The sequence below is a fragment of the Anser cygnoides genome, chromosome 3 (assembly GCF_040182565.1).
Source record: "Anser cygnoides isolate HZ-2024a breed goose chromosome 3, Taihu_goose_T2T_genome, whole genome shotgun sequence".
In the NCBI taxonomy this organism is placed as follows: Eukaryota; Metazoa; Chordata; class Aves; order Anseriformes; family Anatidae; genus Anser; species Anser cygnoides.
Window position 1 is genome coordinate 92211519 of NC_089875.1, and position 23703 is coordinate 92235221.

A 23703-nucleotide genomic window follows, 5' to 3' on the forward strand; every position below is an offset into this window, starting at 1 on the left:
GTGTTTTTTTGTTGTTGTTGTTGTTTGTTTGTTTGTTTGCTTTTCCTTTCACTGTGTGTTATCTTTGTGGAGCTCTGAATATTATCGATCCTTCTTGAGTATCTCAAGAAGAAGGTCAATATCTGCAGTTTCTTCTTCCCTTTTGAGCTCCATCGAACTGTTCTTTCAGCAGTTTCTTTGGAGTTCCTATATTCCTTGCCCCATCAATTATGAAACTTTTGAAAACTCCCCTGTTCTTTGTCATGCCTGCATGCGTATTTCTGAATGCTACATTCATTTGGGCAACACTGACTTTGTACCTCTTTCAACTAGTTTTCTTTTCCCTTTCTAGGCTGTGAGAAAAAGGTATGGAAAAAGTAACAAACAAAGCAAGTAAAGTGGGCCACAGACAAAATTGACCCAAAGAAATTGATCACTGAGTGGAATTAGTTTATAGCTAATTAAGTAAGTTGCTATTGAAACAAACTGAGAAATAACTTAAGCCAAACCAATTATCAACACATGACTGAAGTCAGTAAAAATGAGGGAAAATAATGCACAGTTGCAGAACAGTATATCTCAAAATAATTTTGCAAGTGAGTCCAACAACATTTTTATGACAGAAGTGGAAAAGCTTTTGTCTGGAAAGAAGAAGTGATTTCCTGATGCCTAGGGTCATTCGGTATTTCTGGGAATATAAAGTGTATTCCCAACCAACTCACGTCTTTGCTCAATAACTCTGCTTCCAGTTTCCCCCTTTCTAATTGCAAACTATCAGTATGACCTGCAAAAATACAGGTTTCGGAGAAAGCAGAGTGAGGAATAACATGCAGTGCATATATTCACTCCATTCAACAGTGAATTCCTAAGATGCTCAAGAAGGCTCAAGGAAAATATCAAAAAGAGAATGGTAATGGAATCATTTTCATGATTCTGGGGAGATCTGATTCAGAAATTAAATATATTAATGAAGGACTTGAGAGCATAATACACTACTGATTTTGCATCTGAGGAACTATAGTTCACTAACAAGGTTATTATTATTGGAAAATAAACAGATAAATAAATTCTTCTATTATATGTTATAATACATTTCCCAAATGCCAGAAGCTTCAGAATCAGGCCAGGATTCATAACCACATTCTTTATTTCTTCTCCTTCCTAACTCCAGTTTCTAACATTTATTACTAACTATGATGGCTAAAACCATGAATCTGATTTTCTCTCTCTGCCATTCATTTGGTTAGCACTTCTTTGGAGGTCTCTTCCTTCTACATATCTCATCTCTGAGTAGGTGGTGAATCTTTCACTTCTATCCCACCAACCTGGAAATGTCTCTACATTTACTTTTAGCCACTTTCATTTCAAAGTTATGTGTCCCCCACCTATGACCCTTTGTATGACCTATGAGAACTATGAAGGAGGGTCTCTATCATACAGTTTGTGCATACCCTGAATATATTAAAAATGAATGCAAGAATTAAGAATGAATGCACTTCTTGGTGCCTGAGGAAGACATCCAAGAAAAATAGTCCTGCTTCCAAAAGCTCACAGTATAAAAGAGACAAAATGTTATTTCTCTGGTTCAAGTACTTAAAGTAATTTAGTTGATACAACTTTAAATTTGCTTGTAATATGTTAACTAAGATGTCTAGGCAGCAGAGTTTGGTTTTACACAGAAATTCAGCGCCACTTTGAAAATTCTTTTTTTTTTCCTGACTACTTCTTCATTAATTACAGTACAAGACACTTCTCCCACAGAGACAGGTTCTCAGTGTTGCCTCTAGCACATCAGCACACATTATGATGCATCTTGTCAATGTTATGCTCAGTGATTTCCATGCTGTGTCTGGAGTTAATCCAGCCTATTGTCTTGCTCTGAGTCTGCTTTCAGCCTTCCCCACCCCCTCTGTTCCTTTCCTGCTGTCTGTCTGACATCATGAGTTTGCTTTATTTCTACTGACCCAAATATTGGTGACTCACCTGTTCTCCCTGAGTATTCTCCTCGACACCCACATAAAAACATTTATTTTGTTTATAATACATGTAATTTGTGTGTGGTGAAATCTTTTTAAGACCAACACATACATACTACAATTCTTGTACTAATACAATAGTTCTCTTGTAATTAAAAAAAATAAAGTCCCCCAGTCTCCAAAGACTAACTTGACTGTTGACTGGGGAAGTGTCATTCTCCCAGACATTTTGTGTCAGAGAGTTAGGTAACAAACCTTTGTGATCTATCTTTGGAGCACTCCAGATAACCATGAACAGGCTGAATCAGATGTCAGACAGATCAGTACCTTAGAGATGGTGGATTCATTGGACTAGCTCAGAGCTGTCAGCAGCAAAGTCATAGAAAACTGAATGATTATAGGGAAATCTAAGTAATTTCAAAGCAGTATAATAAAGGAAATTTCCAACTGTTTCTAAGGATAGATTCTGTAAAGTTAGTATATACATTATGTAAAACCTTATGACTTTGTACACTACACTCTAGTGAGTATTATGTTCCTACTGAAGAAGCACAATGATTTATATAAATAGGGTTGTGACTACAAAACACAAAAGCCAAAATACAGTGAACATAGAGCTTGGAAGACATCAAAATGTTTGTATGCAGTTCTTTACCTTGCTCATATTTCTCCCTCTATCTTTTTATTATCTATCTTGAAGTTTTCTGGATCATCTCCAGCAGAGGCATATTATCCCATGAGTGAACTGACCAAAATTACAGCTAACAAAGTAAAAGTTTTAGAACATCAAATGCTATACAGTCAATTAACGTCAACCAGACTCTTCTCCTGTAGCCATTACTATACTATATGCACTGTTTTGTCAAACAAGCCGAGAGGTAGGTTGAGACTAATGATGCCTGGAGGTATGAATTCAGATTACTTTGGACATTTCACCCCCTTCTTTTTATGCCCTCAAGTCATTGAAAATATCCTGAAACTACTTGCAAGTGCAGGTTGAATTTACTGAACAGATCTATCTGGAAAAAAATAGTAGAAGGTGGAAAATTCACAAGAAATGGTAGGCAAGGAGATATAGTTTTCTCTCTCTCTCTCTCTTTTTTTTTTTTCTTTTTATTTTTTTTTTTTCAGTCTAGCCCCTGGGTTAAAACACTCCGATAGGATATAGAAAGCCTTGGATATCATTTCTCTGTATTTCTGAAGGAATATGAATTCATATGTCCTACCTCCCAACTGAGATCCTTACTATTCTGAAAGTGAATTATGGAGCAAAACCTTCTGGCTCCTATGCTGAAGCAAAACACTTGAGCAGTCAGTGAGATGGAGAACAGGAAAGTTTCAGCGGCACTTTTACTTAGATGTTAGGAGGCAGGTAATTTCCCATGCTAGTGAGAGGAGGCTTGGCTTCTAGCCTATACTCAGGTGAATCTTTAATCATAGGTATAGGTATAAAATGGTATGTACCAATACTGACACTGAGCTCATCTTCCCATTTATGTTCCATTAATTCAGTTCAGTAAGAACTGTTTATATTTCCAAACATATCTTTTTGATATTTTCCATTTAGATAACCAGCATCCTCAGGACATATTCTCAGTCCTACTTTGATTCACCATTGTGTACTTAAGCCATATAGTTTAGGAAGCAGATTGTTGGCTTCTGTGACATCACCCACAAAGTGGGGTTATTTTAAATATAAACACATTTGTCAATTTGCATATAATGAATTCCTTCATGAAATTCCACGGTTAGTGTAATTTGCAGATTTTTTTTTTTTTTTTTTTTGAGAGAGAGATTTGTAAACCATTTCCTTCCACAAGAAAGATTGTGGGAAACACAGTGTAATAATATAACAAAATAATGGACTGAAAGGCTGACATTGCAGTTTAACACTTCTGAGTGAAACTAGTGCTGATACATGGTAGCTTTACAATACAACTAGGTAACATTATGATGCATTTATCAGAAAGCTATAATTGGATATCATTCTCATGTGACTGGCTGCAATTTCATCCATTGACAAAGTGGCTCTACAGTTCTGGTAATCTGCAGCACTCAGCCTCAGTGCAGCAGAATCCAACATTCTGACAGTGATGTACACTCTACAGAAGGAGACAGAGGTTTCCTTCACAGAAAGGCAAAAAGAGCAAGCTATTTTACTTTTTGTCCATGGGGAAATAGCACAGTCTAGAGATACCCAGTTACAACAAACTTGCAATGACAAATTCAGGCATGAGCAGTATTTTGTCCTTCCACGTTTTGGTATTTTGTAATAGAGAGCTGGCTGGACTGCAAAAATAAGAGCATAACCTGCTCTTAGTTATAGATTTTGCTGCAGCATTTTAACCAATTTTTCTTGCATTCAGACTGTCTTTAATTGTGTGCTCAAAACAGATTCACTGCAGCTTTGAAACGTTTGAGATGGCACTCAGTTTACTAGGTATAAACACACTGTGACCCAAACAAAACAGACAGGTAATTGATGGAAATTAAATCATAACTGTGATCTCCCTGATGTTCATAGTCAGGGCTATAGAAGAACAAGTTAAAAGAAATATTGAGTCTGAAAAAATCTTTTTTCTCCAATGTAAATGTGTCACCTTTTTCTACATGAGCTACACATTAGTCTCTGGTTTTCGCAATTATTTATGGGCATTCTGCCTACTTCATTGTACTTGGGACACTGAGGAAACATTTTTGCTGAAAAATGCTATACACAGTTTTGCAGCAACAAATTGTTATATTTGTTACTATTCTCTTTATTCATCTATTTATCCTAAAGTTTTTAAATAAATATTATACCAGTTAATCAATTGCTATTTGCTTTGACAAATTCTTACTGGAAGGTGCATTTTTTTGATTGACATAATTCAGCATGAGTTACTTTGATTTTATGTTAGCCTTCAATAACTTTGAAGGAATTTAAAACAATGTCAGCCAAATCTAATCTGATTTAAAGGGAATTAACTGTATTCTCTGTCAAAAACATTTACAGCTGAAGTAAGTCCAATGATGTGTACGTCTTTTATAACTGTGTTGACAAATTTTTTCCACTCAGTGGAAAGTGGTTTCCTACTTGCACACATGAGAGTTGTTTTCCCCATACAGTAATTAATACTTGTAAACAGACAAGCTAGCTCTTTCTTAGGCTACACTGTAGTGTGCTCTCTGTAGCTACAATGTGCTGCTTCCTGGAAAGCATTGGATGCATTGCACTGCATAGCAGTGCACCATTGCTCTTACAAGCTTTGAGATTTAGAGATTTCTTCTTGAGGTCCTTTGGTACCTTTAGAGAACAGAGTGTTTTCTGTACTTCTCTGAGCACAAGGCCAACTACTCTGCCTGGCTCTGACATGTGGAAGTAAGTGTACTGCTGTACTGCAGTGGTCTGGAGCCAAATGCAGTGTCTTCATTCACACAATTTAAGTTACTTTTGAACAGTTTAAAATGTAAATGTTCTCCACTCGGGGCAAAACAGATGAGATTCAGTGGTGCACTCCACCTGCTTTTTACAGGTCTGACTGTATAATGCAGCTGGTCTTACAGATGCTCTCCACTGCTGAGAATGCAGCACAGCAAGAGCATACCAGTGCACTGAGCTACTGAGCTTTGAAGCTACAGTCGAGGATATATATTGCATCAGCTTTAAACAAAGTATCTTTTGTGTGTCATCATCTTGCTGCAAGGATATACAATAATGGGGTGTAGTACTCAGTAATTTTTTCTAATATGGAAAAACTATGGAATATCCCTGACAACATTTATCTGTCTCACTGGCTATCAGCATGAATGGTATAGGCATATACTAGAGCAGATGTGCAGACAGGGTAAAATTGTTAAAAAAAAAACACAGACCAGCTTCCTTCCCTCCAAATGAAACTAGCACTACCCCGTAATAACTACATAATCAAAGAATCACTTTTTAAACAAATACTTTTATGGCATTGGGATCAAATAAGAACAAGTTCTCTGTAATTGTCATCATAACTGTGGGAAACAACAACAACAAAACCACAACTAGGTTCTGTTTGCTTAAGACAAAATAATTTTGAAAAGAAAGAAGAAAGACAAATACTGCAGATAAGAAGCAATCTGAAAGGAATGTTATACAACTCTTTTAAGAACATAAGGCTACCATAGTGGAGCAGAACAAAGCCTGATTTAGCTCAGCTATCACTCTGGTGGGGCCATGTAGCAGTCACTTAGCAAAAGAGCACAGGAACAAGGCAGGACTACAGCAATATATTTCTGGATACACTTTGAGGTGCCAGGGACTTAGGGACTTCCTGACCTGGAGGTTGCATTTGGACTCTCCAAATACTTAATAGCCCTCATAGACGTGTCATCAGCAAACATGCCTAAGAGGTTTCTGGAATTCATTCAGAGTTTTGGCTTCCAGAACATCCAGCACATTCAACTCCACAATTTAATTTCATACTAACTGAAAAAGTGCTTTGCTTGTTTTAAACCTCTTACCCGATAATTTTATTAAGTGCCCTCTCATCTTCCATTATTGTTATGTTTTCAGTCTGTGCATTATTTCTAGTTATTCACAGTATTCCAGAGCTACTACCATCATCTCGTTTGGCTGATTAACAACGTGACCTTAATATTGTGTTCTTTCTATTCAAGCATGAAAGTTAATTTCACAGAGATTCTATGCTACATTTTGATATAGCAAACTTAACACACCTCATGCTACATTTCTAAAGTATACTGATTCCCACTGTTTCATTATCTCATTAAGTACATTTCTTCCATCAAATTTCTTACATACTTATACAGAAACTTGCAATTCAGTTCTTGAATCTTATGTTTTAGACTTTCTACATTTATGTAGAATCTCTGATAACTCCAAAGTTGTTTTACTGCCTATTCATTTAATCTTCACTGGTTTTACATTTGCTTGGGTAGTTCCTCACTGGAAACTCAATGGTCCTCACTGGAAACTCAAACCACTTTTTATCACTCATCTAGTTAAACTGTTAACCTACCCATCCTAATAAGTATGGAGTATGCACCATGCAAGAAAACATTGGGTTTTCTCCATCTTCAGTCTAAGGATCCTCAATGGGAGCCATTCTATAGCACCTTATTATATTTAACCCAATGTGCTGCAGGATTTTCTTCTTTCTTAATGACCCTTAGATAGCTACATTGGAACTCAGACTGTTCACTGATGTCCTTTGAAGATTTACTTACCTACTTCTCTTTTTGCTCCCTGTTTCTAGGGACTAAATCACCTTACAAAAATAGTATAATGGCCTTATCTAGAAATATGCACATGCACACAAGCAAACAGACAAGTATGCTATGTCTTGAAGACTCACATATATATATATATTAAAACAGTGAAAAATGTTGTATTGTTGTGTTCTCAGGTTTGATTCAGTATAAGTTGGTGATGATCAGTGTTCAGCATAAATGCTGATTCATGCCATGAAAGAGGACTGTAAAAATTAATTTTCATATTGTAGTTTATTTGGTGGTCATACAAGGGTAAGGGCAAAGTTTGTGGCAACTGTCAAATAAGGACTAGAACAGTCAGGAAGGGGGAGAACCAATAAATTGTTTTTAATTCAAGAGCACGTGATGCAAGAAAAAATAATTTTTCTTTAATAAATCTTTCACTTGGATTTTAAATTACACAGTTCATTTCAAACTGTGTTAGACCTATTGCTATTTACCTACAACGTTACAGATAATATGCCATTCTTCTCAGCAGAGAAAGCAACCAATTCACTCTGAATGTAGTCATGTGTTCTCCATCTCCTTCAAAGTATTTTCAGAACAACAGTTCAGAAGCAAAAGAAATACAATAATGTCTTCAAACAGCTCTGGGAGAAAGGTATTAAATTTATGTCATTCTCTCCAGCAGCACCGAGAATGCTTTATGACAAAAAGAAAATAATATTTTTTTATGATTCCTCAGTGATTTCAACAGTTTTGGAAGACTCTCTCTTGAAATAGAGACACAAGTGATTCTGTGTTTTTTGTTCTACTGATACAGATTAAAAACAAGCTGTCTGCCTTTTTTTTTTTCTCTTCTTGTATAAGATTTTACTATTATTTCTTCTACTTCTTTCAGTAATATGAGACGTTCAAAAAGTCCACTGTTCTGTTGGATGTTTCATTATTACACTCTGGTATTTGAAAACTGGAAGCACTAAGCATGTAGAATAAGAAGGAAAAACAAATTTTATACCTTTGTTTCTAGGAGTGTTCTAAGGCAGTGCATTGATGAAGAAGATAATATGGGCTTTCCATTTAAGGTTAATCTATTAATCAAAGGACTGATTCAGTTCCATTGAGTTTTAACCTGAGCAAGTCCTGCAGGTTAAGGTTCTAACCAAGCTGTATGTGGGCTTGAAGGAAGAAAATTACCTTTTACATGGAGCCATATCTGTTTATTATCCTGAAGTCCATTGTCTTGTGAAAAGATGGCAATGATCACTTGCATTCATTAAATGACTCCTAGCTATTGCCACTTGCAACTGCCCTTCAGTAACTATTAGACTAACAAGGAAGATGAATATGAAATATATTGTTAAAAGAAAACAACAACAAAATGCACATATGAATATGTTCTTGAAATAATTATTTTGATCATAGTGGAGCTGGCAATTAAATAATAGCTAATATAACCAAATTTTACAGACGTATGGTGGACAAGAATGGGATGGAATATATGGCCATTTTTCTTCCTCTCTTATTTTTTAAAACTTGCACTTTGTATTTTAACAGTCCAGTAGTACACACACATGAGTGAAATAAAGAGGTGAAGAGCCAGGTCTCATGAAGAATCAGCTCATAAATGATACTGAAGAGTGTCAGATGAAAAAACATGGCTGTCTTTGCTGTTCATGAAAGTTGTTTTCCTTTTAGATACTACCATTAGACTGACTGAGTAAGATGGATAGAGATATCTTTACACTCAGAGTCCAGTAATGTTTCATTTTTTCTTTTGCTTTTAGTGTCTTTTCCTTAATAAAGTGGCAGCTTACTGTTCTTTATGATGTGGAGTTTATAAAACACTTTTATGAAGCACTTTTTTTTATAAAGCAGATATATTTATGGAACTTAGTGACAACATAACATCAGTTACTACATCTTATGCAAAGCTAACAAAGCTCTCCAAGAAGTGCTGTCACTTAGTTTGTCAGGCAGAGCAAACAAACTATATCTATCTGCCTGGTAAACCTGGCTGCAGTGTGTTAGGCTGAAGCATAGAAGGCATGGTTTTTCATGACAATGATATTTTTCAATAAAAATGAATGTGCCATTACTGGTAAATGCCACAAGGTTTGTGTTGACCTGACAGTGTGGGGAATCAGGACTTGTCTCCCTGCACTGATTTATTTCAGCTGTGACAGCAGTTATACAGCAACCTAAATGTATTTTAGTTTAGCTGTAGTTTACAGTAATAACAAGTAGCTTTTCTGTGTGAATTGAACTTTCTGGGACTGCAGAATAAAATGTAAAGAGTGCAGACACAGGATAATACCAAAGGTCCCACGCAAGTAACACAAATTGCATGTAATGTAACCACACAACCACACATTACAATCATAACAAATCACAGTCAATCAGTGGTCACTACAGGCTTGTGACCCTGTAAATCAAGTAAAACCAGCTGTGGAGCTAAGAGAAAACTGATTGGGAACCGAAGAAAATAAAGGGCATGTGAGCAGACTGTGTTAAAACACATTTAAAAATAAAACCGAATGTGCTCAACACCAAGGAAGCAGCAGCCCCTCACCCTGAATACAACTTTTCCTGTTGATGTCAATGTCTCACCACAACCTGTTTCTCCATTCTTTCTGAGAAAGACAGAATTCATCCACTTAAGTAGAGGGACACTGGATAGGGAGTGTAATACCAGGTAAGAGGAGCAGATAGTAGAAAGCTTTTGTACTACTATTTTACCTGTATTATTAATAAAACTTCCGTATTAACTTGGACTATAATTGTTAGTAGCATTGTAACTGTATCAACAATAGGTATTTCTTGCATTTTTAAGCCTGTTAAGATTTTAATTAGGCTAATAAGAAATCCTTAGCTTGACATATAAGCTTTGTTTCCTTTTGCCTGCAACAAGATTTTGAGTGTTACTATAGATACCAAAATGGGAACTGCTGGAAAAGTTTCCAAAGGCCTTACTCTTAGTGTTATCTGCAGACTAAATTTCAAAATACTAGCAGTACTTGCAGGGGAGAGGGAATATTCTAAGCAGCTAGATGAAGGTGATTGCATGCTTCTGAATCAGTCACTCAGTATAATTGTAGAAAATGCAGATGAACATGCAGCAGACAATGTGAGAGCTCAACTAGCAGACAGGCTGGTACAAGATTGGGTATTTAGAGTCTCTTTAAAAAGAGAGGGGCAGACATGTACAGTGATTTTTTTATTTTTATTTTTAATTTCTATGAATGAATTTTCCTACGGACCCAGCAGGAGCTATGGTTTGCTGCAGTAGAACTTTTTTTTTTTTTTAATTTTCTTATACTGCATAATATCATACATTATACTTGTCTTTTGCTTTTATGCCCTTGCTGATGGTAGATACTTTCATTAATCAGAGCACAAGTTTGTTGGCACTTGATTCATAATTGCTTTTCCCGTGTCTGCCTTTTTGAGATCCCAAGTTTTCTAACAACAACAAAAAAAACGACATTCCCTATAACCATAAAATAACCATTAGGCAATGTCCAGTCAAGCGATTCTTCCAATTGCTTTCATCACTGAAAAACATATAAAAAAATATAAAAAATGTGGCAAGTTTGTCCTAAGAATGTTCTATCATCTCTTTGTTTTAAGACCTTTCAAAGAACTCTGTCCCATTTTAATCATTTGCACATAATTCTTCTTAGTCTCTTTTATTTCCTCTTTCCTCTGAATGCCTCTATTCTGTAATATTTCTTCCAGTCTAGTTCCATCACCTGAATAGAAGTTTGTTTTCATGCACATATAAAGAAACTATTGCTACTGTCCTGTAAAATCACTTTTATATGTACCAATGGTACATATATTATGGAATCTTCTGAAAATATTCTGACTTTGTGTAATTTGCAAATCCCAATATCAGATTATTTCCTCAGGGTGAACAGACTTTCATATATCTAAGATTAATAGCACTTTTCAGTTATACCACATCTGTAATTTCTCAAATTCTTCTTTTTCTTTAATGATGTTCACACTCCTTCCAATTTAATGCTATCTTCCAATTTCATTAGAGAGCTCTTCGCTTTTTCTTCCAACTTACTAATATAGACATTAAACAAATCTACCCTTTGCCAATTCTTGCTAACAAATGTCAACCCTTTTAGACTCCTCTTCTTAATGTATTGCTGTTTATTATTTCTATTTTTTTATACTCATTTAGGCAGTTTACAGCCTACATGGTCATGATCTGATCGAAGGGAGTACTGAATCAAATTTTTAAACTGAGAATTCTTAAGATGCCATATCAAATGCTTCACTAGAATCCAAATATATATGATCTACTTCATTCCCATTGCCCATTAATTTTGTAATTGCATCAGAAAAAGCAATGAAGTTTGACTGATGAGATACAGTTCTTCTAAAGCCTCACAACCTACTGTTCATGGGTCTCTTATCCCAGCTATTAATGATGGAATATTTATTTCATTGCCTTACAAGGTATTCAAATAATATTTATGGTATCATAGTTGTCAGTATCAATCTTTTATTTTCTGGAAATCAGAATGACATTTATTTTTCTCTCTCCATATAGTACATTCTCCTTTATCTATAAGCTTTCAGAAGTGAGCATTTGTAGGCTTAGTGAAGCCAGTAAATCTTTTGATCTCAAAGACATGTCATTCTTGCCTGTGTTTGTAGTATATCATTAGCATCTTCATGAACAGAGCTTTTAGAGGGCCTTCTTTCATAGACACATTGGTGCAGGGTAAAGTGATATATTCTGAACATTAGTCCAAAGACAATTGCAATATATGGTCCTGTTCACGTACATTTCAAAACTATTGAGACTAAACACGCTGATTGCTGCTCTTAATTGTCATACATTTTTTGGCTTCTCTAGAATGTAATTATGGCCAAACATAAGCCCTGGTTGCCAAAATAGGCTGTGGAGATTTCAGCCTTGGGGTTACTCAAAACCTGACTGGACTTTGCCCTGAGGAATGGGCTTCAGCTGGACCTTTTTGAGCAGGGGTTTGGACTAGATGACCTCTGGAGGTTTCTTCCAACTTGTATGACCGTGTGATTCTCTGAAATTAGTCTCTTGAATACTTAAGCATGAAATTATAGTGACCTTCCTATACTCATCTGTTGACGTCTCTGTGTTACTGATGTAAACAATGTTACAGTGTTACTCCTTTTCTGATACTTACTTCCTATTATAAACATATAGTGAGAGAGATCCTTTCAGCCTTGGTTTATATATATATATTTGTGATAAAAGGTTTTTAAAAAGGTGTTTGCTGTTTCATTTCTTTTAGACATTATTAATGTTATCTCTTTTCTAATGTTTTTTTTTTCCCTCTCTCTCTCTCTCTCTCTATATATATATATATATAACATATATATATATATTTTCGTCTTAAAAACTACTACTAATCACTTTCTATCACTGGCAATGGCTCAGAACATAGGCTAAAAAGAACACAGTATGAACCTGAGTATACATCGTCCAAATGTGGTAAATTGAAACTTGCAGATATGTTACATTCCCATTTAATTTTGTGCATCATTATGCATTTAGAGATCTAATGTGTATATAAATTAGATTTGAATATGCCATTTCTTTCTAAAAGATGTACTTAACTATATTATACTTTTTGGGAGCATAACTTTGAATCAATAGCTGGCTCATTTAGATCTCTGATACCCCTCTTTAGTGTGTGAGAAGAACTATATTTGTCGCATCAGTTCTCAGATGGATTTCTATCTGATAATTAAGTATTAGTTGACTCATAAATCAAAATAATGAGCTAGATGAAAACCCTTTTTATACAGAAACTTGCTCTGACAAAGTGAGAGGCTATTACTCTTCTTGTTTTCCAAACTGGCGGTAACTGTAGATGGATAGGGCAACCTAAGTCTCTTATTCTACAGAAACAAAGTAAGGCCTCTGCACTCTGCAACATTTATAATAACATTCCATAACCTTAGGAAGTTCTGTTGTCATGTGCTGTTGGTCCTAATCAGACTTTGCCACCAAACGGCACAAAATCATTCCCAGTATTTTCATGGCAACTGAAGGTGCTTAATATCTTGACCTTGTCCTGAACAACCATTATTTCTGCCTATTAACAGCTCTTAACATCTAGGTTATGTTTTAATCAGAGAACTTCTGAAATTGGAGAAATCATTTATCTTTGCCCTTGTTTCTTCTTAATCAGCTAATACTTGCATGCAATGTCATCAACCCAGTCCTCTCACAGCTGATTCCGTTGTCATCTGCATGCTGATAACTTTTTATATGACATGTCTCAACTGAAAAATATACTCTTGTTAATACATCTCTCTTTTCTTTTTCTTCTTTTTGTTGAAGAATTAAACAGTTAAAATGCTGTGTATTGCAATCATGTGCACTTGAACCGCATCTTTTGCAAAAATTTATATCAGATGAGAATTTAGCATTTAGCTCCATGCCATGTATTCAGAAAGAAAACCAGGCCTGGTGAAGCATACATGAAGTTACGTCTAAAGCTTGATATCAAATTCCTCATCCCCAAGACAGCTACTTCCATCTCTCTTTATTTACTGCACTTCTGAATGTATTTGCAATTGTTTCGCTCATTTTGTAACATGTTTATGAGAGGTTTAAAGTTTCTTTCAAACTTTGCAATGTAGTTTAAATAAACATTTATTGCCAGTCCTTTACAACTGACTTCTAATTTGTGCTCGCAATCATCTCTGTTGCATGATTTTATTCATCCAGTTGTGAATAGAAATTATTAAATTCAGATGTGTAAATGCTTAAAATGGCTGTCTAACAAACCAAGTAGTTATATGTCTAGGGAGTGATTTACAGACTCTTTAATACCCAGCTATATGGCCATGGATAAAAGAACTTACTAAAACAACCGCTTATACATTCATAGAAGATCTCTGTGTTTAACATTCAGACATACACCTGCCATCAAATCTGCTTTGACTGGCTATACAAATTAAAAGCTAGTTCTAGGAGTTTCCTGAAATGTTATCTCTAATGCTTGAAGAATAAAACGTGTTTTGCTTGCACTCATTACAGGCCAAATATCATTGGAAACAATTACATGTCCATAAAATACATTAGAATTCCCTTGATCCATGGGAATATCACTGGAATTAACATTTTAAAGGAGAAAGTAGTAAAGGTATCATAGTGACACAGAAGATCCCTGTAACATCCCTAACTAAGACAGCAAAACTATAGCTGAATATTTCCTCCACTGTACTAATTAGGCAAACCAGCAGAATTATGCACAAAGATGGACCAGGGTATTTATTAAATACCAAACCAAATCTGTTTCAAGATGGACTTTTTATTATCCCGAAATTATAGAATCATAGAATGGTTTAGGTTGGAAAAGACCTTAAATATCACCTACTTCCAACCCCCCTGTCGTGGGCAGGGACACCTCCCACTAGACCGGGTTGCCCAAAGCCCCATCCAACCTGGCTTTGAACACTTCCAGGAATGGGACATCCACAACTTCTCAACTGCAGTTGCACCTCACCACCCTCAGAGTAAAGATTTTTTTTCCTAATGCCATCCCAGTTGTTAATTTATAAATTAACAGAAAATAATTAAATATGGGCAAAACTATGACTGACAAGAGTTTTCTGGGACATCTACAGTGAGCATTTCTGAAAAAGGTATATTCTGAAGTGCATCTCAAAGACAGTATTTCACACTAAAATTAATACTCCAAATAAATGCTTGTATGTACAAAATAAGTTAAGGAAGTAAACTACCAATCGAATGTGCAAATGGCAATCTACAGCTTAAAAGCAACTGATGTTTTTTAGCACACCAAAACCTGCATGCAGAAATGTGAACTGCTGTTGTAGCACACAACATTTAAAAAACATTTCTAAGACTTAATCTTTGTTCTGCAGCTTTCAAAATACCTAAAGCGTCTGAGATGTGCATTTTTACAGTGATTTAGGCATTCAGTAGTCTCTGCAGGAAACATTAAAAACTGCTAGGTCCCAGCAGTTAACAAGGGAGTATTATTGGGTAAGATCTTGCAAATTAAATTTCAGTTTAGAAATCCATGCAGAGTCACAGTGGTGAAGGCTGTAGTATGGAAAATCACCACTTCCCACTTGTTCCAAGTACCCACATCTGTTAAGCATCACCTATACTCCACTGTGGAGGTGATTCTCAGCATACCCGGCTGTCCAGGTACCTTGATGATGCAGACTGGAAATTTATTACTTGCACCATGGTTCTGTCCTGAAATTCATGTGGTTTCCACAGAGAGGAGCAGAGTACACAGACAGTATGTGCATGGCCGTACTGGCCTCAGTCTGGGACTTGAGCTGGAAACATGCTTGGGAAACATGCCTGGAAACAGCTGGGAACACATAACTGGTACAGCCTGCTGAAACTTAGATGTACCCTGTATCAAAAATTGTTCAATCAAATCCTGGGCAGCATAAGTCTACTTAAATAAGCCTTACTACTAGACAGTTTCCTTGGCTCCCAAAGAAAAACTAAGCAGGGTGGTACTATTAAAACAGGTCGTGCTTTACAGACACTTTGGCTTCAGTAGAGGCCATGCTGGTAAAAAGAGTGCAAATATCAATGCCAGCTCCCTGCCCTATCCACCTCCCACTCTCTCTTTCTTTCTCCCCCTCTCTCTCTCTCTCTTTTTTTTTTTATTATTATTTATTTTTCCAGTTGACCTGTGTCAATCTGAGATTGAAGTGGAATTTTAGGCCAAACTCAACTGCAGTTTATATGAAGGGCATGACATTCCCAGTATATGTCTTTATTCGGAAATCAAACCGAATTAGATTGCTTGACTCCAAAGAAATACAGAGGTTGTTTAAAATGTATTTTTAATGATTACTAGGACTGTAAATTGTTCTGTAGTCTTTTATTTAAAGTCTGTTTAAATTTCTCTTAGAGATACTCATGGATGCAACAAATTTTCACAAAATATTAAGAAACAAGTAAACACAGAATAAGATCGAGAAAGAAAAGTGGCATATATATTTGATACATAGCTATGCACAATGAAGACTTTTGGAAGCAAGCAGGGAAACTTGTTCAGAGTGTTAGAAATCCACGAGAAGAATGAGGCGCAGGGAAGGAAGGGGATTGGGGCTGGCACAGGGTATGGGACAGACCCCTTGAGCTTTTTCTTTGCCACTTCCAGCTTTTTAATATAATTTGTATGTTTTACTTGAGAAAGCACTGCTGCAGTATGACCAATGCAGTAATTAGATAGTACCACTTCATTTTAATTTAGGCATTATGGTCTAAACCTAGATATTGATTCATTTCAATGCTTCATGTTTAAATAACAGACAAAAACTAAAAATAAAAGAAATTATTGGACCCAGATCAAAGCCCAGATCGAATGATTAAACAAGGAGTTTGAAAATTGCAAGGGGAAAACTTAGTTTATTTCTACCACCTTTTTCCTGCAAGGCTTCCACTCCCCGTTCCCATTCCAGATTTCTGAGAGAATTAGTCTTCATATCCTATTGACTAATTTCCTCTTTAATCTTTTAGGAAAGGATTGGTGGCCTTGCTTCTTCTCTTTCCCCTTCTGTTTATTCTTCACTTTTCCACCTATCTCTTGCTTGTTCAACAGACAGTCTTCTCTTTTATACTTTCAGTTCCTTTTTCTTGTCTCCTTCTTGTTTTTCCTTCTTCTCTTTCATTCTTTTCTAGATTGCACATAAGCAAACTTTGCTGTATTTGTAATGTATTTGCTGATATTTTTCCATTCCTTCGCAACACAGGAAAGACTTGCACTAACAATCTCTTTTTAAAGAGCGCAACTGAGGCACCAATCTGGTAGCTCCATAGCTGCAGTAGGAGCTCATTTTCCTTCTTCAAGGCTGGATCCTTCTGCTTCACATTTATCACATTTATGATCTACTTTTTCTAATATTTCTTCCAATTTCTTTTCCTATTTTTCCTTTACTTCTGTCACTTGAATTCTTGCTTCCCAGTACTTGTATATCTTCTTGCTCATTCTATTATTTCATCTTTGCCCTTCCTTTCTTCTTCTTCATCCCCCTGTGTCTCTGCTATCTTATCTGTTACTTGTTCGTTGTACTCTGGTTCATTTATGCCAGTGAACACACTAGAAAACCACACCTCTCTGTGGGTAACGTTTACCCAAATGCCTCAGGAAGGGAGAATGGGGGAGTGCTTGCCACAAAAGATGTCTAAAATAGAAGTAGGTGGAGAGGAAAAAGAGGAAAGAAAATTGTGCAGAGCTGCAATTACTGTAAGTCTTTCTACCGATGTGGTTGGATGATATATGTCTGAATCAGAGAGCCTTCACAGTCACAGGTGTGTAAAGCCTCCCACGCAGAGTAACTGGGATTTTTTATGTCCTTTACAAATGCTCTCAAGCTGCACCGTGGTTTGAGCAACACTTACGTTTACCTTTCGAAAAATGGCATGAAGAAGAAGTATTGCTGCCACATTTACATTTTTATAGTATGGCTTGCTCTGAAAGTGTTAGAGGAGATTGCCTGGCTTAAAGCCTGGCTCAATGATTCCTGGAGGATATTTTTTCCTGCAGTATCCAACTACCATATGGAGTGCCAAATAGCATAAAAGAGATTTCAGAAGCAATTCCATGATTACAGTTACTATACATTAAAGGCACAGAAGAACTGTTGTAATTTATCTGTATGGTTCTTACATAATAAATTACTTGATTCAGATCACAGGTGACAGGCTTCCATTACAGACCATTTTATTTAAATGCATAGCAATATTTTTAAACAAATGTCTCCTAGCAGCAGAACTCCTGTGATTCTAAGTGCATCTTATCCCACTGCCATTAAATGCCTCCTGAGTGACCTTGAGCAAATGATTCTCCACCCCACTATTCTAGTTGCCTCCCCTCCTGTGGTCTGTCTGTCTTAGGTATTTAGATAGCAGCAATCTGTCTTTGGGACAGAGTGATTGCTCTATCACTTTTAAAATTCTTAATACAATGGAGCCTATACTAGTGTCTAGGAACTCCTGTAATAAATTCTTGTTAATAATTATAATTAATGATACTAATAGGATGAGTTCAGGAACACATGACGGGCAAGCAAAAACAAGAGTCAATTATTTCAAAGTTTTGGACCTGAGGATGAGTTGCACTGAGGAATGGCTGAGGACCATACAAGTAACACCACTTGTGAAGACTGATGGAAATGACTCAACACAGGGAGGACAGAGAGAGGATAAGAATCCAGTTCTCCATAGCAACCTTCAAATTCCTTAGATATGAAGCTGTTCTTTCCTCTGCTGAAATCATGTGATACTTTCTGTGATCACTTCTTTTTCCATGCAAAGTAATTCTGTCCACAGCTCCTGGACAGGACTTATTGCTTCTATTGACAATCAGCAGCACTCTGTTCCCTATCTCAGAGCACCTTGCATTTTTCCCTTTGTTCTTTACCATCTTTTGGGCCTTTTAGTTAACTGGACTTCTAGTTTGTAAAGTCACAAAGCCTACGAGAAGGATTTTCTTTTAATTTGGCACTGAAACAGGTTGCCCAGAGAGGTTGGGGATGCTCCATACCTGGAGTTGTTCAAGACCAGGTTAGATGAGGCCTCGAGCAACCTGATCTAGTGGGTGGTGTCCCTGCCCATGGCAGGGGGGTTGGAACTAGGGGATCTTTAAGGTCTCTTCCAACCCAAGCCATTCTATGATTCTATGATTCTTTCCCGGGAAAGCCCCAGTGCATGTACCCTCTTTGATTCCTGAAAGAAGAAACTGATGTTCTAAAACTCTTGACTGATTTGCAAAGGAAATGTGCTCTGTACACTGAGTGAAGTAGGTGTCTTACAACTAACTGGAAGTACGAGGCTGTGTAATTTAAAACTGAACCAAAGCACATATGCACAAAATGACTGAATTAGGATTACACAAGGAACTTCAGTCCTGGCATTTTCCAACTTTCCAAAACTCACATGGAGAAATGAAATAATGCTTTCACTTTTCTACTTTTTTTTTTTTTTCTCCCCAATTTTATGTAGTTTCTTAAGCTCAGAAAACAAACAGGATTCCTTCACAACCTCCCACTATGAAATTCCACTGTACTTTACTGACAACTGTCTAAAATTCAGGAATATATTTTTTTCTTTTTCCTTTTTTTTTTTTCTTTTTCTTTTTTTTTTTTTCCCCCTAGGTTCTGAGGGGAGTGTATTCCAGTAATCACAGTGTTTTCACTTTTCACTGTTATATTTTCACAGCAATTGTTTTTTCCCTTTTCTCTCCCCACTTCTGTTACAGTCTCCCTCTCAAGCACCTTTCACTCCCTCCCCCTCTACTGCTTCATATCTGCCCACTTTGTTTCTCTCACCAGCATCTCTCTTTCTCCTACTCATCATGCCAATATTGCCTCTTTACAACTCCCCCAAATATTCCTCTTCCCTCTTATGCTTTGCAACTAGGCTGCTTTTTCACTGAGCGTCAAGACAGAGGAGTTTTACTGTGTTGATTTCCCACAACCAGCTCCACACCGGTGTTTTGGTGCTATCAGAAATAATTTCAAGGAAACCTGAAATACCTGTAACTTCAAACAGTTTAGCAACCAACTACTAATTAACCTCAATGTAATATACAGAATCTGAGATTTTTTGGAAATTGTTATCTTGGCTACACATGGGATATTTTTTTCCACAGAAGTGCCTACAGGCATTTATGTGACAGTCATGCAACTGTATATCCTGCTCCAGAGTGTGCAAGACCCAAATCTTTTCAAAGAGGAAACCTTAGGTACCAGGAAAAATTAAAAATAAAAAATTACACTGACTGGTAATTTAGCTGAAGTTTCAACCACATTAAAATTCAGGCAGAGAGTAATACCTGATGTACCTACAGTAATCAGTCCAATTAAATTGGCAAACTTATAAACAAATGACAACAAGGTTTTATAACAGAAATTAGTAGGTGCTTTTAAAATTAGATGCTTGCCCTCTGTGCCACATAAGGCATGGATGTACTTAGTAACTAATCATCCCTTTCCACATTGCGTTAACTTCTCCAGGTATTTGCATGACTTTTCCTCTTGCCCCCAAACAAACACTTGACAATTGCTAAAGAACTGGAGGCTGCATCTGAGGTCAACAGTGCTAAAATTTCTCCCTTTTGAGTCCCTTCCAGATACTGCAGAAAAGTGGCAATTTACTGAGGGACAAATGCCTTGCTCTGAAGGATTATCTTCTCTTCTAACAGGAGAGAAAAAAGATCTGGAAGAAACAGGCTACCCTGCTCCTGGCTGGGGTGGTGGTGGTGCCTGGTGTCTGGCCTGGCCCAGGCACCCCCAGAGAGCCACCACTAATCCTTGCCCCAGCCCCAGGGAGCCACTGGCTCCACAGCACCTGGCAGTGGGTGCAGAATGTGCTACCTGCGTCTTTTAGTCTGGGGGATGGAGGACTGAAACACTAAAACAAAAAACACAAAAAAGAAACACGAATAATCTAACATGACAGTAGTGTGAATTACTGCTAAGTGTATGTGTCTATTTCTTGAAGCAAAGAAGGCAGAGTTTGTATCTTACTATTTGCAGTAGCTCATGAAATTATTATGAGAGAGAGAGAGACAAATGGACAGGGCTTTTTTTTTTTTTTTTTTTTTTTTTTTTTTTTTTCAGGGCAAAATGGCATTTTTAGTCAGTTTTCTGGTTCTATTGTCTCCATGCTAATTGGTGTAAGTAACTGGGATGAAGCTGTGAGCTGAATTTGTAAACACACAGGATCTCGAATATGTGGTGAGCATTTCCTAGAGAAGAAAGACTTAATTAGGACCTCACCATGAAATATTGCTTCCAAACAAGCCTTCAGAATAATCACAATATGTTTACTTTACAACTATGAAATAGAAATACATGACAGTCTTTATCATAGCTGTTGTGGTTTAACCCGGTCGGCAGCTAAACACCACACAGCCGTTCGTTCACCCTCCCCCCTCCCTCTCTGAGATGGGGGAGAGAAACGGGAAAGTGAAGCCTGTGGGTTGAGATAAAGACAGTTTATTAAGACAGGATAATAATAATAACAATAATAACAATAATAATAATAATAATAATAATAATGAAACTACTACTACTAATAATAATGTGTACGAAACAAGTGATGCACAATGCAATTGCTCACCACCTGCTGACTGATGCCCAGCCTATCCCCGAGCAGCCGCCCCCCCCACCCCGGCCAGCCACCCCTATATATTGTTTAGCATGACGTCAGATGGTATGGAATACCCCTTTGGCCAGTTTGGGTCAGCTGTCCTGGGTCTGTCCCCTCCCAGCTCTTGCTGCACCCCTAGCCTGCCCACTGGCAGGACACAGCGAGAAGCTGAAAAGTCCTTGACTTGGTGTAAGCACTGCTCTGCAACAATTAAAACATCAGCACTCTTCTAATCCTAATCCAAAACATAGCACCCTACCAGCTACTAGGAGGAAAATTAACTCTGTCCTAACTGAAACCAGGACAATAGCCTAGCCCATGAATATAGCACAAATGTCAGTGTGTCCCAGCTGCTTAAAAGTTAGCCCAGCAGGTTAAGACAGCTCACGCTGAAGCCTGCTATCACAGCAGGGTTATTACTCATTTATCCAGGCCACAGGCAAACAAAATATTTGCTCCTGCCTCTCAGCGCTGCCTATATTTGTTGTAAGCAGTCCATGCCACATGTTCAAATGCCTGATTGCAGTAAAAAGATGCCCTTAACAAAGTAAGATTGATAAGAAAAATAGAAATGCCACTTCCCCTTTGGAGAAATGAAGAGTGGAGAAAGGATTTTAAAATCTCACCAAGACTGATCATTACTGACTTTTGTAAGCTAATGATGAAGGGGGAAGAATTAAATCTGTAGTAACTGATAGCTTTCACTTGACAACTAAGAATCTTTAGGACTACATAGACAGACAATGTATAGCTGTGAGCTGAAGAACTACATTGTAAGTGACTAATCTCAACACATTGCAGTTAATAACACTTCTTCTAATTTCAGGAAAAAAAAAAAAAAGAAAAAAAAAAGAAGCAGCATAGGGACTTTTTCCTTCTACTCCCACTCCTATTCTCCACCTCCCACTCCTGACATATTATGAGAAAAATCTTAGACACATGATGGAACAGTCAATTTTTTTCTATGACCCACTCAATCAGAAATTAAAGAAGCACCCCTGGTAAAGCACTGCAGTGCATTTAGCACACTTGAGAAATATGCTATAAATTACTCTCTACAATTTTCCTTGTAATGTTGAAGATGTTACACAAAGTTGTTCACCAAAGATTTGTTTTCTTGGATTTTGTGAGAAACAAATACTAAAAAAACAAACAAACAGACAAAAACAGGAGAAATGGCCAGCAAGTGAATTTCATTTCCATGAAAAATGTTGATATTTTGGAAGATAAATGTATTCTATAAAGAAGATGAAGTGAAGCCACCTTGTTTTCTGTCCCTTTCTCACACAAACTACACAATAGAAAAAGAACATATTTTTTTTTCTTGGAGACAACTATGCAGCAATACTAAATAATTCACTAGATTCCTCCTGCAGACCATGGCAAAAATAGCAATATCTTTGCCTTTTCTGAGTGCTATCACAAATAAAAGACAGAAGTTACTACATCTGGATATAGTTAAGTTTGCTTCTAAGGAGAGTGATGGAAATGAGGTATAATAATAAAAATTATCTTAGTGACTCAGATATGTATGGTATAGCATATTACTTTGCATATGTTAAAAGGTACCTGTAACACTCTAGTGTTTAGTCCCTATTTGGACAGAAAAAAAAAAAAAGGACATAAAAATAAAATGTCATGGTCAATCCACATACACCAAAATCATTGTTCATTCTCCTGCAATTTAGTTTGAAGCAAAGTTACCAACTGTAAATCACAAAAGCTATGCAGAAAACAAAATCTGTTTAATTTAAGTATCAAAAAATGTGTATGTGTATGATGGGATTAACAGGACCTGTGTTTAAGAGAAGTAAGTTGTAGAAAGTGATACGAAACAATGCCATCTTTTTCAGGAGGTGGTGCTGCTGTTGGTGGGTACTGAAGAACTGCATTAACGATTGCTTAATGAATACATCCTGAATACATCCTATAAATCCCTGCTTTTCTACTCAAAGAAAGCCAATTGACTTGTTGGTTTGTTTCTCATTCAATAATTTATCTGTCTAGGCTGTTTAGACTGGAACCCTTCAGGGCAGAGATTATCCTAATTGTTTGTACAGGTCCTACCAAAAAGTCTTCTCAGTTCCTTCAGTTCCACCTAGAGGCCCAAATGTACAACAGCAGCAGGAATACTCAAAGTGTACATAAAGACTACGAGTGGGAGGAGAAGTCGCTGCTCATCAGGTCACAGGAAAAAAAAAAAAAAAAAAAAGGTGTGGAACTACAAAAGTATGAATTTCATGGATTTTTGTGTTGGTGTCTGATTCTTAGATACAGATGAAGATTTTACCATGTTAAATGCATTTATGTCTGTTCCTGGGCAGATCCTCTTGTGTCTGAAACATGGGAGCTGAGTTTGCAGCCTTTCCTGTAGCACTCTTACTATCCAGTCACTTA

At 36.8% G+C, this 23703-nt stretch overlaps 1 protein-coding gene across 7 annotated transcripts in view; it reads right to left on the reverse strand.

The window, feature by feature from the left end:
• The window catches only part of ADGRB3 (adhesion G protein-coupled receptor B3), a 469357-nt gene that overhangs the window by 131409 nt on the left and 314245 nt on the right, over window positions 1-23703 (reverse strand). The window lies entirely within an intron of this gene.